General features: G+C 39.7%; 1 protein-coding gene across 3 annotated transcripts in view; it reads left to right on the forward strand.

Moving 5' to 3' along the window:
* Positions 1-12,707, forward strand: part of LOC140726724 (neuronal PAS domain-containing protein 2-like) — a 114,939-nt gene that overhangs the window by 20,554 nt on the left and 81,678 nt on the right. The window contains exon 2 of one of the 3 annotated variants that reach the window (XM_073043495.1): positions 12,295-12,360. The exons of the other annotated variants lie outside the window; for them this stretch is intronic. The gene's annotated coding sequence lies outside the window, so the exon portion shown is untranslated. The remainder of the gene's footprint in view (positions 1-12,294; positions 12,361-12,707) is intronic. 3 annotated transcript variants of the gene reach the window in all.

The following is a 12,707-nucleotide window of genomic DNA, read 5'->3' on the forward strand; positions in this document are numbered from 1 at the left end:
ATCCCCCTCCCCGCACAGAAGAAAATTCTGAGAAGATCAGGTGAAAAAAACACAGCATATAAAAAACTATGAAACAGAAATAGAGCCTATAGTCCAAGTTCACATCCAAAACACGGAAGAAACCTGGGCAACATCCTCCGGGCGCAGCGACAGGCTCTCCCCTCTCTGGTACAGAGCAACTTACTAAAAGACGAGCGGCTGATGCTCGCCCTCTGCACTCGCTTCGATGCTTCAATCTCCCTCATCGCTTTAATCAGCAAACAAGGGAAGCTATAATCGGTGAAATGGAGCCAAATATTAGCTCACGCCTGTCCTGCAGCCTTCTCGCCTCAAGGTTCGCTCAAGCTGTCTCTGCCTCCCAGAATCCTCTCGGAGAATGCAGAGCGCTGGAACACCCAAATGATCTCCAAACAGCAAAACAGACTTCAACAGTTCCAGAGCCTCATTTATGTTGAGAAACAAATGTAAACGACATAGAAGAAGTGAAAAAGCTGGTTTCATGATCTATCAACATGATGTCAGCCAAAGGAGTGTTGTACGCAGGCACCATCTTGACTAGAAGTCCTGGAAAATATGGACAGTGGAAAATGTGCAATATCAAGTTGTGTACCTTTAAAATGGTGCATGTCAAATAAGCATGTGTTTGAGTTTACCGCACATCCAGTAAGATCACAAAAGATCTTTTATCACATCATCGTTTCTACATAAATCTCATATTCTTTCATTACTTTAATATTCAGTAATATAGCAATCTCTTGTGACAGTATCCACAACCTTTTGTGGTAGATGATTTCAAAGCTCCATAACCCTTTGGGTAAGGAAATGTTTCCTCATTTCAGATGCTTTATTCTAACACTTTGTAATTATCTCAGTAGTGTGACTAAACATTCTCCTCAGTACCAAGCCTACTGAGTTTTTGGCCAAAGTGAATAACCTCAAGTTTTCCCACATAATTCTCCTCATGCTTATTTATTTAACCTGCCTGAGTTGTTTTGTAGACTCTCTGGCCCCTTCCAGCTCATTTTATTTGAGGTTTTATATTGTTTTGGAGACATGACATGCTGTCCTGTCCTTTAGTGTGCGTTTTAAATAGCTGAAGGTCAGTGTGCATTTTCTGGTAACAGCCTGCCAACCTGGAAGTTGCTTGTTTGTTCCAGCTCTGTATCTGCTCTCCTTTGATTTTCTACCTGCTAAACTATTCACTCTAATTTGCAATTTATTATTTACTACATTTTCACAAGTGTATGGAAATACTACAGCTGTTATTTATCTAGCTGGTATATTAATAAACCTGATGAGATTTTTCAAACCTTTTTTAAAACCTTGTTGATGTTGTCTAATTAAATAAAGATTTTCTGAGCACTATGTAGTATATATTTCAATCTGCAATATAGAGATCTGTGGTTCACTGTTAGAAACACAGATTGTCTTGTATAGGGTTTCTTTTTAAGTTTTTGTCTCTTTAATTTAACCAGTGTTCTCTCTTTCCAAATAGCAATTAATTTTATTCCCCCATTCTTGAGAATCTTTGGCTCCCTACAGTTCACAGAATGTTTTCAAGGCCCCCGCTGTGAAACTAGATGAGAAAAATCTATTTCCTTGTATCACCATCATAATTTTTCTTGTCTAAAATTAAGCAAAATTCCTGGAAACACTCGGCAAATCAGGCAGAATCTGTGGGGAAATAATCAATTTTATAGTTGGTCAGAATTGAGAAGGAGTAAAAAGTTTCTCGTTGTTGTTTCCAAGTGTCGCTCATTTACTTTTGCTGTATACTTTTATTTAACATGTAAGAAAAAATATTTAGATTTTTGTTGCTAATTTGCTTTCAAATTTCATCTCACTTAATTTACTGATTTCAAAAAAATATCCTTATTTCAGGTTTGCTAAACTTGGTAATATGAAAATACTCCTTGTCTCTGTAAATCTTGGCCATTTTAAATAGCTACAAACAGATAGTCTACCTATGTCGATTTCCTCTTGACTCTTATTTCTTCAAAGTAAATGAAGGGTGCTGACCTGAACTGAGAATTTTAAAAATACTGAAAATAATAAAATTAAGGGGAAAAGAAAATGTGGGAGTGAGAGGGAATTGGCACATGGGTATTCCTGACAAGGTCACGATTTTATACCCATTCCAAAATGCTCTAGACAAGCTGAAGGTTAACCACTTGAGAGACAGCCAAAATATACTGTATATTGTCCTCAATGACTTTTAGCTGCACTGCATTTATTTGTGAAGAATAGATGACACATGCAGCAGATTTCCCTTAAAAAATATTTTTCCCAATAGCTCCCATGTGCCACAAATTGTTGTTAAACATCATGACATTGAATTCAAATGAAGAAAGTAACTAGGAGCATCTGTGCGGGATGATCAGCAGCCAAACATGTATCAGTATTTGCCGACAAGACGGTTGTGGATTCATTTCCTTAGCTTCCTCTCAGTAGAATATAAATTATCTCAATATTTTTATCACAGTGTTGCTCAGAGCCTGGAATAGTAGTACGGTCTGTTTGAGCCACAGCTCGTGAAGCACACAGAATAGCAAATTATTCCAGATTTGTAGGCTAGGTTCTGTTATTTCTCATCTTCTCTAGCACAGGAGGTGCTACAACAGCACATGAGATGATACTGCACTCGCTTGATTAGGGCTGCTGAAGGGTGACTTTTATGCATTTGTTCAGTGTAAGGCTCTGTAAAATTGCACATGTTAACATGGGAGCTGCACATGAACTGGAAACCTTTTGCACTGTATTATAATAAAGTGGTGGTTCTCAATTGGAACTGCTGCCTATGTCAGGCAGGTGACTCAGTCTGAACTATTGTGAAGAATGCCAGATAGGCACACATCTTACTTCTTCACTGCTGAATTGGATATTGTAGTGGATACCCAAAATAGAGTTGGAGCACTCACAGCATTCCACTGTCTGAATAATTGATTATAAACTGGTCTATTATTGCATTTTAGAAGAATATAATGATGTAAAATGATGGTGATTGTTATCACTGAGTACTTGGCACACCACATGTGCAGACACATTATGACACTGAAACACAAGCTCCAAAGCTGTATTATGCACTATGCGTGCCACAAGGTTGTTACTGCAATGAACATCAATATTGCATCTGTAAAATACATTTGCTTATCATATAACATATGCATATGCAGTTGAATTTTTGGACCAATATTGTTTGTATTTCTGAAATTAGCTGCTTATTTTAAATGTGCCAGAAAGGGTTACAGCTTATGGTGATCTTCTGTATCTTATATAAAATCCTTGTATTTATAACAGATCATTACACATGTGAGATAGAAAACTAGTCTGTTTAGGCTGCCAGTGTTAATTGTACCGGGATATGTGTTTCTGTCTTCTAATGCATATTCTCTCTCAAAAGAATTATGTATTTTATTAACACTTTCTATATTAGAATAGCAGACTGGGCTTGGTCTTCTCTTGGAACAATCCATCTTCCCAAACACACGTGCCATCCAGGAAATAATCTGCTGAACATTTGTAATTCTCCGTACATTGTATGTGTCTAGGATAAGGAGAATGGAGTTGTGAATGATATTCCATGTGCCATCTCCCCAGTGACAAGTATAATTGGAGCGGTAAGTATTTTGCAATAAAAACCAACGCAGTCTGCTTTGAAAATTGCTTATCATACCTGCATGGTAACTTTAAGTGATTTTTTTCTGCAAAGTCACCCAGTTCCCTTTGAAGACCAAACCCTTTCAATTTTTCAGTGTTTAAAAGTACTCTGTTTATTTTTTTAAATTCTAAGTTTTCGTGTAAGTGTCACTTTGGAGTATGTGTCACTGAAAGTTTGATCTAAAAGAGAAGTTTCAATTGAAGTCTTAATATGTAAAGAATTTGGATCAGTGGAAATCAGTGAATTGAAAACCGAGATGCAGATATTGGAGCAGTGTTGAGGGGTGCATTTGGAAGAGCAAAGAGGAAAAAATAGGGAGGTGCGGAAGGGACATGCACAGAGGCAAGTGTATGTGGAATGAGAACGGAAGGATGTTTCAGGAAAACATGCACAGAGGCAAGTGTATGTGGAATGGGAATGGAAGGATATTTCAGGAAAAGGTGAAGTGAAAGCTACTGATAACGTCTTACATTTAAGACATTAGGAATCAGCTAGAGGTCAAATGACTTGCTTCATATAGTTGAAGTTGTTGTATGTTTAGTATTCAGTAGTGTAAGATCTAAATACATTTTCCTTTTATTTGATGAGAAAACAGTGATGAAGGTTCTAAAAAAGAAATTTATCCAGCAATCTAAATGTTTTCTCATTATCACATTATCAGTCTGAGTATTTTTGTTGTTAGAGATGGTATTTACATAGCTAGACTTCCAAAACTCTTTGGCTTGACCTGTTCTGTATGCTGTGACACTTAATAACAAGAAAGTATATTATATTTCATGCAGATGGTAACATGAAAGGAGAACAAATATCTGAGATTAAGCCAACATTTACTTCTTTGCATCTCCCAGGAAATATTGATAGTTTTGGAAGCATGAGTTTGGGATGATCAAAGTTCAAAGTACACTTATTATCAAAGTACATATTTGCCACCATATACTACCCTGAGATTCACTTTCTTGCGGGCATTTACAGTAAATACAAGAAACAAAATAGAATCAATGAAAAATTGCACACAAGACAAACAGTGTGCAAAAGACAACAAATTGTGCAAATCCAAAAATAATAAAACAATCAAAATAATTATAATAAATACATAAATAAGCAATAAATATCCAGAAGATGAAGAGTCCTTGAAAGTGAGTCCATAAGTGGTGGGAATAGTTCGGTGATGGGGTGAGTGAAATTGAGTAAAGTTATCCTCTCTATGAGGATGTTCTATGAGGCTGTGGTGGCCAGTGCTATCATGTTTGCTGTTGTGTGCTGGGGCAGCAGGCTGAGGGTAGCAGACACCAACAGAATCAACAAACTCATTCGTAAGGCCAGTGATGTTGTGGGGGTGGAACTGGACTCTCTGACGGTGGTGTCTGAAAAGAGGATGCTGCCAAGTTGCATGCCATCATGGACAATGACTCCCACCCACTCCATAATGTACTGGTTAGGCACAGGAGTACATTCAGTCAGAGACTCATTCCACCGAGATGTAACACTGAGCGTCATAGGAAGTCATTCCTGCCTGTGGCCATCAAACTTCACAACTCCTCCCTTGGAGTGTCAGACACCCTGTGCCAATAGGCTGGTCCTGGACTTATTTCCACTTGGCATGATTAACTTATTATTTAATTATGTATGGTTTTATATTGCTATATTTCTTCACTATTCTTGGTTAGTGCGGCTGTAACGAAACCAAATTTCCCTCGGGATCAATAAAGTATGTCTGTCTGTCTGTCTGTCTGGGTCAAGAGCCTGATGGTTGAGGGATAATAACTGCTCCTGAACCTGGTGGTGTGAGTCCTGGGGCTCCTCTAACTCATTCCTAATGGCAGCAGCAAGAAGAGAGCATGGCCTGGATGGTGGGGGTTCTTGATGAAGGATGCAGTTTTCTTGCAATAGGGCTCCTTGTAGATGTGCTCATTTGTGGGGAGGGCTTTACCCATGATGGACAGGGCTGTATCGACTACTGTTTTTTGGGCTTTTCCTTTCAAGGGCATTGATGTTTCCATACCCGGTGGTGATGAGGCCAGTCAGTATACACACCACATTAAAAATAACATTAGACAGAAGGGGAACCTTTCCCATTCATTAATAAAAATATCCAAGTTGTGTGGATCATAAGAAGAATTTCATCATGGTGAATGTCACATTTCCCAAAAGTACACAAGTTCTTCATGTTGAGGAAAGCCAAGTTGCTGGATACTTTCAACTGCTGGCATTTCTCAGAGGCAAAGATCACATTCTGTATCCTTGGAGACACATACTAATGTGCTGTCTAACATCAGTTGGTGAGCACATATAAAATGATCCAGAATTGCGGTGGAAATTGTCATAGGTTTCCTAACTAGGATCCACATGCAGTGCATGTCAAGTAGGTTCCCAACCTAACTAATCAAAGACAGCAGCTATTGTGGAGGAAGAAGAGCAGGGAGCCCAGAGCCTGAGAGGCATGCTTCAGAGACAGGAGTGAAGCTGGTGTAGGAGGGAAATAGCAGCCAACATCCAGAGCCTCACCATCCAGCTGAGTGAATTAGCTTGCCCGCATGAGATATAAGGAGCTCCCTAATAAAGAGATCGTTTTCATAACGGAGGGATAATTTTCATTTTCTCAAACTTCTGGTCATGCCCCCCCTTTCACCATTCCCCATTCCCTCTCTCACCTTATCTCTGTACCAGCTCTTCCTTCTGGTGCTCCTCCCCCCTTCCTTTCTTCCACGGCTTTCTGTCCTCTCCTATCAGATTCCCCCTTCTCCAGCTGTGTATCTTGTTCACCAATCAACTTCCCAGCGCTTTACTTCACCCCTCTCAGTTTCACCTATCACTTTGTGCTTCTTCCGCCCCCCCCCCCCCCCCCCCCCACCTTCTAACTCTGAATCCTCATCTTTTTTTTTCTCTCCTGTCCTGATGAACGGTCTCGGCCTGAAATGTCAACTATACTCTTTTCCATGGATGCTGCCTAGCCTGCTGAGTTCCTCAGCATTTTGTGTGTGTTGCATTTTGTGTGTGTTGCCTGACCATTTTCATAAGGAGTCTGCAAAATAAAATTCACCAATGCAAACCATGTCATTATCCTTATCATCATTGTTAACCACAGCATAGTTGTCCAGCCAGTCAGCCAGGAGTGTCTACAAAGTGGGCATCTTCCTGTGTTGGTTCATGAATAACTTGTGAATGAATTCCTACTCCAATTACTTTAAGGCATGTTACAACACCTCTATATTTCTTACTGCGTGATCTCTACCTAAAATAGTTCTTCTTTGAGGATCACATCTCTGCAGATGTAAACAGCAGTCTGCAGATAAGGTTGATATGCCGTGTGAAATCACAAAATGTCTTTTACCTCTGCTCCAGTGGGTGGGGATGATCAATCCAGGAGGTGACCTGTAGCCATCTCTGTCTGGATCTTCCTATAGCTTACCTTCTGGAGCTATTGTTTGTTGCTACATTCAATTAAGTACAACCATCCTCACAAGATGACTTGAGATTATAATAAACTGAAACTTTGAACATTTCAGATTACAATAAATTCACCTGAATAAAAATCCTGTTTACATTTAATTACTGATGGTTCAGATTCAGTGTTTATTTTGGTGAATGAAGATGTAATGTGTTTTCCATTAACATTACTTACACTGTCTTAAATTCTTTTCTATTTACCAACTCATAGCCACAACATTCAGAGTTTCAATCCTGATGCACTTTAGATAGCTTTATTCCAAGAAGCAGTAAATAATGAAGCTCTTATCAAACATGTCCTTAGGTTACTCTTACATTTGCTTAAATGAACTTCTGCTGGTCATGAGGGAAATGTTAAGAATTTTTGCATTACCACTTGCCAGATTATTTTTTACATCAAAGGTCTTTGTAATACCGGTTAAAATAGCAACATATTGAATCTTAAAACTGTTCTAGTGTGCAGTGGCTGGAAACATACATAAAACACAGAACATTGCAGTGGAATACAGGCCCTTTGGTCCGTGATGTTGTGCCAATAGTCCTCCGTTTTTTCTATCATTCACATGCCTATTTAAGAGTATCTAAATGTCCCTCATGTATCTTCCTCTACCACCACCCCCAGCAAGGTGTCCCACATACCCACTACTCTCTGTGTAAAAAGTTTACCTCTGACATCCATATATAACCATATAACAACTACAGCACGGAAACAGGCCATTCGGCCCTTCTAGTCCATGCTGAACGCTTACTCTCACCTAGTCCCACTGGCCCGCACTCAGCCCATAACCCTCCATTCCTTTCCTGTCCATATACCTATCCAATTTTACTTTAAATGACAATACCGAACCTGCCTCTACCACTTCTACTGGAAGCTCGTTCCACACAGCTACCACTCTGTGAGTAAAGAAATTCCCCCTCATGTTACCCTTAAACTTTTGCCCTCTTGTTTGAATCTCCCCTACTCTCAATGGAAAAAGCCTATCCACATCAACTCTATCTATCCCCCTCATAATTTTAAATACCTCTATCAAGTCCCCCCTCAACCTTCTACACTCCAAAGAATAAAGACCTTCTTTATTGTTCAACCTTTCCCTGTAACTTAGGTGCTGAAACCCAGGTAATATTCTAGTAATTCTTCTCTGTACTCTCTCTATTTTGTTGACATCTTTCCTATAATTCGGTGACCAGAACTGTACACAGTACTCCAAATTTGGCCTTACCAATGCCTTGTACAATTTTAACATTACATCCTAACGCCTATACTCAATGCTCTGATTTATAAAGGCCAGCATACCAAAGACTTTCTTCACCACCCTATCCACATGAGATTCCACCTTCAGGGAACTATGCACCATTATTCCTAGATCACTCTGTTCTACTGCATTCTTCAATGCCCTACCATTTACCATGTATATCCTCTTTTGATTATTCCTACCAAAATGTAGCACCTCACACTTATCAGCATTAAACTCCATCTGCCATCGTTCAGCCCACTCTTCTAACTGGCCTAAATCTCTCTGCAAGCTTTGAAAACCTATTTCATTATCCACAACACCACCTACCTTAGTATCATCTGCATACTTACTAATCCAATTTACCACCCCATCATCCAGATCCCCAATATGCTTTCCTCCAATTGCCTTAAAATTATGCCCCCTCATATTAGCCATTTCCACCCTGGGAAAAAGCCTCTGGCTGTCCACTTGATCTTTGCCTCTTATCATATTGTCACCTCTATTAAGTCAACTCTGGAAGCAGAGTCAGACACAAGGAGAAAACCAGAGTTAAAATTGTGGACTTTACAAATCAGAATCAGATTTAATATCATCAACATTTAAATTTGTTAACCTTATGGCAGCAGTACAGTGAAATATATGATAAACAAATATAGAGAAAAAAGTGAGTTACATTACATATATATCTACTAAATAGTTAAAGTAAGCAGTGCAAAAAACAGAAATAAAAAAGTAGTGAGGTAGTGTTCATGGGTTCAATGTCCATTTAGAAATCAGGTGGTAGAGGGAAAGAAGCTGTTCCTGAATTGCTGAGGGTGTGCCTTCAGGCTTCTGTACCTCCTTCCTGTTAGTGTAAAGGGGGCATGTCCTGGGTGGTGGGGATCTTTAATCGCCTTCCTAGGGTATCACTCCTTGAAGATGTCATGGATACTACAGGGGCTGGTACCTGTGATAGAGATGACTAATTTTATAAGTTTCCACAACTTATTTTGATCTTGTGCAGTAGCCCCCCCCCCCCCCGCCAGCCCCCCCCCCCCCCATACCAGATAATGATGTAGCCAGTCAGAATACTCTCCATGGTACATTTGTTGAAGTTTTCAGGTGTTTTAGTTGAGAAACCAAATCTCCTCAAACTCCCAGTGGAATACAGCTGCTATCTTGACTTCCTTATAGCTGCATCAATATATATTGTGTCGAGGTTAGGTCCTCAGAGATACTGACACCCAGGAACTTGAGATTTCTCACTCTCTCCACTTCTGATCCCTCTGTGAGGATTGGTTTGATTGACTGATTGATTCCCTTGTCTCACCCTTCCTGGTCCACAATCAGCTCTTTGGTCTTGCTGACGGTGAGTGCAAGGTTGTTGCTGCGACACCCCTCCACTAACTGGTATATCTTGCTGTGTACGCCCTGTCATCACCAGCTAAGATTCTGCCAACAATTCCATCATCAGCAAATTTATAGATGCCATTTGAGCTGTGCCTAACCACAAACTAATCTTTCATGTAGAGAGAGTAGAGCAGTGTGCTAAGCACACATCCCCGAGGTGCGCCAGTGCTGACTATCAGTGAGGTGGAGATGTTATTTCCAATCCACACAGATTGTGGTCTTCCAGTTAGGAAGTCAGGCATCCAGTTGCAGAGGGAGGTACAGAAGCTCAGGTTCTGTTGGCTGCAAATTTCCAATTCTCCGTTAAAACTGAATCAAATAGTATGGAAAAATAAGGCACTGTAAAATCTCATTTCAAAGCAAACCTAAGATAAGGACGAGTGGGGATCTCATTGAAACCTTTCGAATGTTGAAAGGCCTAGATAGGGTAGATGTGGAAAGGATGTTTCCCATGATGGGAGAGTCTAGGACAAGGGGGCACAGCCTCTATCCTGAGGGGCACTCTCTCAATAACAGAGATGTGGAGAAATTTCTTCAGCCAAAGAATGGTGAAGTTGTGGAATTTGCTGCCACATGCAGCTGTGGAAGCCAGGTCATTGGGTGTATTTAAGGCCGAGATTGATAGGTTCTTGATTGGACATGGCATCAAAGGTTACGGGGCAAAGGCCAAGAACTGGGGTTGAGAAGGAGACAAAAAAAGGATCGGACATGATTGAATGGCAGAGGAGACTCGATGGGCCAGATGGCCTAATTCTGCTCGTATGTCTTATGGTCTTATAAATTTGTAATGCAACCTTAGTTCTTCCAGCACCATGATCAAAATCAACTGAATCTCCAAGGAAGATCACATAAATATCAGCACAAATTATATTCTGCACACATTGGTACATTTCTTTGCACTGATTAAAAAAATTAGAAGAAAGTCATGCCGAGAAGATTGGCTGCACCCCACAATGAATTAATTACCTGCCACTGAGAAGTCATCCATAAAGGTAATCATCCTGAAACATTCACCTGTGCAGTGCTGGAAAAGCAGGGATTGTGCATATGAAACTGCATTAGGCTAGTTTGCATCTTATTTTACCTTATTATTCACCTGATATATTTAGTTTTTGCATCAAAGTTCTTTGTAATATGGGGTAAGGCTGCAGTAGATGGAGTCCAAAAGCTATTCTAGTGTGCAGTGGCTGGAAGCAGAGCAAGACGCAAGGAGAAAGCCAGTACTACAGATGCAGATTTCAGAAATCAGGTTGTTTACAATTTGTTTTTCATAAAAATTAATTGAGTAGAATAGCATGGAACAATAATGCACTGTAAAATCTAATTTCAAAGCACAACTGAAATACAATTTTTGCATTATTACTTGCCTGGTAGGAGTTTCTGAGAGAGTTGATACAAATCTTTAATACATAATATTATCTTTGTGAGACCAGATTTCCTTGTGCATCTCTGCTGTTTCACTGGCACCCAGCCTGCCAAGTAAGTGTAATGCCCAAGCTTCACTTTCAACTATATTGAACTAAGTAAAGACTGGAGCTGTTCTCTCAAAAAAAAAACTTGTTTTTACTAATGCTGAAGACTCCTCAGCAGGGTTATTTCAATGGTCAGACACATTTCAGCTTCTGTTCATTCTTGGCAGAATGTGCACAAATCTCTGAAGACAAACTTCTTGAAAAGTGTCTCAAACTGGAATCCTAATCACCAGATGATGTGATTTCAATGGGTTCCTTCTAAAATTTTAAAGGCTCAAAATGCCAGAAAAAAGTCCCGCAGTTTAAAAAAATCGTCAGGTGAGAAATTAGTTAAAACAAAACAGAAGAAAGGCTTCCAACTTAAAGGAGTTCCATTTAGAAACCTGGGATTAGTGATGTACCACAGGGGACCCTTAACTATATGCAACATGCATTAACAGCTTGTACTGGAATGTTGGGTATATGATTAGAAGTTTCCAGATGACACACTTTGGTGGTTTTATTGATATTGAGGAGTATAATCTTCAGTTACAGGGAGATATTGATCAGCTGCTAAAATAAACAAAACAAAGGCAGATGAAATTTAATTCCAATAAGTGTGAAGCACTTTGTGGAAAACTAGTAACTGTAGAACACACACAAAATGAAAGTCTAGGTCCTATGGAGTATTGAAGAACAGAGGGCCCCTGATGTTCAAGGTGACAACACAGAAGATAAGTTGGTGATGAAGGCATGTGGGATACTAGCCTTAATTATCTTGGATGTAAAATATAAGAACAAGGAGGTTATGGTACAAATTCATAAAGGTCACAGATGAAGTACTGTGTGCAGTGCTGCTAATCCACCTTAACTTCCAAAGTTTCTTCCAGGATCAATATTTATGTTGGTTGCTGTCATTCATATCTGTGAGCTCTATGGGTCCCTGTATTGTTCTCAAAGTCAAAATTAAGATCATTCTCACTCAGAAATCTAGTTTTAAGACCGTCAGGGTAACTCTGTTGATAAATGTTCAATATGACAACTTGCTTCTGCATTGCAGAAATCAAAAGAAGGGTCTCGGCCCTAAACGTCGACTCTTTATTTTTCTCCATAGATGCTGCCTGATCTGCTGAGTTCCTCCAGAATTTTGTGTGTGTTAGTCAAAAGAAGCCCAGCGAAGGTACCTTTGGATTTTTGTTTACTGTGACCTCAGCATTGAGAACTGTCACTAAGAAATACCTAAATGTGGATATCCACTCACTCTCATCCTTCAGTGGTAGGGGAACTATTGGAAACAGTCCTGATGGACAAGATTAACCTGTGCTTGAAAGGCAGGGTTGATCAAGGATAGTCAGTATGGCTTTGTTGGAGGGAATGCATTGATATTGGCTGTTCAGTTGACAGCATCTACATGATGTAAGAACTTTGACATGATCCCTCATAGGACACTAGTCCAAAAGGTTAGAAACCGTAGATCCACAGAATCTGGAAATTAGATTTCAAACTTGCCAAATTGGATTCATAAAA

This window comes from Hemitrygon akajei, chromosome 4, assembly GCF_048418815.1.
Source record: "Hemitrygon akajei chromosome 4, sHemAka1.3, whole genome shotgun sequence".
In the NCBI taxonomy this organism is placed as follows: domain Eukaryota; kingdom Metazoa; phylum Chordata; class Chondrichthyes; order Myliobatiformes; family Dasyatidae; genus Hemitrygon; species Hemitrygon akajei.